Raw genomic sequence first — 1,448 nt, forward strand, 5'->3', positions numbered from 1 at the left:
ACATCACTCATGATTGGACAGACTCAACTCCAAACTTCACATTAGTCAGAATGGTCCTCATGGAAATGTCTGTAGATAACAAAAGCTGGAGAGGATGTGGAGAAAAGGGAACTGGCCTCCACTGTTAGTAGGAATGTGAGTTGGTAGAGCCACTGTGGAAAAGAATATGGAGGTTCCTCAAGAAATTAAAACTAGAAGTACCATATGATTCAGCAGTCCCACTCCCAGGCATATATCCACCAAAAGTATAACTGAACAAGATACACACACCTTCTGTGCACATATATCTGTGTGTGTGCACGGGTGCACGCGAGCACCAGCGATCGCCTGCGAGGATGGGGGTGGGGTTGGGGCTGGGGGTAGGGCTGGGGCTGGAGCTGTTGCAGCCCCCTGGATTGCCTGAGGCACGGTAAGGGAGCCCCAGACCGAGACCCGAGGGACGGTCGTCTGGTTTCCTGGAAGCCGAATGTGGAGGGGCTCGCGGGGTGCGTGGGGGCAACCCAGGTCTGCAGCGGGAGTCGGTGCCCCAGCCACCCACCCCCCGGGAGGGGTTGGGGCTGCAGGAGCCCAAGAGTTGGGACGTGGGGCGGGGGCTAAAGGAGAGGGGAGGCAAAGCGCCTACAGCACCCGGTATTCCCAGGCGGTCTCCCACCCAAGTACTAACCAGGCCCGACCCTGCTTAGCTTCCGAGATCAGACGAGATCGGGCGTTCAGGGTGGTATGGCCTTAGACGGAGGCAGCTGCCGCCGGGCGCCCTAAGAGCCCTGCGCTGCACCTCCCTTTCGCTCTGACCTGCCGGTCAGCCATTCTGTCTACAATTAATTTTACTCCCTCCCCTTTCTCTCCCTGCTTTCTGAGAGTCTCTCTCCTTCCATACTTGATGGTGTAATGAATGGATGCATTAGATCATTTTCCCTCAACATTTTTTTCTCTTTATTTTTACATTGATTTATATGAATTCATCTTCAAGTTTATGGATTATTTCTGCTAGCATCTCAAATGTGCTATTGAACCTATCAATTTTTCATTTCAATTATTCTAGTTTTCAAATCCAGAATTTATATTAGTTTCCTTTAAAAAAAAATAATTTGTAGCTTTTCATTGAGTTTCTGTGTTTGTTGACTTAATATCATACTTTCATCTAATTCTTCAAACATGGTTCCATTATTTCATTTTGTTGTTATCATTATTTTGATATTTTATCTTTTGACCTTCATACTGAATTTATAAGTGATATACTTATATGAGTTATTGGTGGTATGTTATACAAAACTACCATTACAAAAAGTTTTCTGATTTTAACTGTATACTTACCTGTCCCAGCAGGTTGATAAGAAGTCCAAGCCTAAAGCCCCTTTAAGGAGGAGGCAAACTTTCTTTCTTTTTAACTTTCTTTTGCCTAAGACAAGTAGGCATTGTAGGGAGCAGTATCTCAGGTTCAAGGACAT

The 1,448-nt window shown here is 46.3% G+C and overlaps 1 non-coding gene across 1 annotated transcript; it reads right to left on the reverse strand.

Annotated features, from left to right (window-relative positions):
- Positions 1-615: 615 nt before the first annotated feature.
- Positions 616-732, reverse strand: LOC139185018 (5S ribosomal RNA). The gene has a single exon (XR_011568610.1). It is a non-coding gene; the product is annotated as a 5S ribosomal RNA (ribosomal RNA).
- Positions 733-1,448: the final 716 nt, after the last annotated feature.

The sequence above is a fragment of the Bos indicus genome, chromosome 9 (genome assembly GCF_029378745.1).
Source record: "Bos indicus isolate NIAB-ARS_2022 breed Sahiwal x Tharparkar chromosome 9, NIAB-ARS_B.indTharparkar_mat_pri_1.0, whole genome shotgun sequence".
Lineage (NCBI taxonomy): Eukaryota > Metazoa > Chordata > Mammalia > Artiodactyla > Bovidae > Bos > Bos indicus.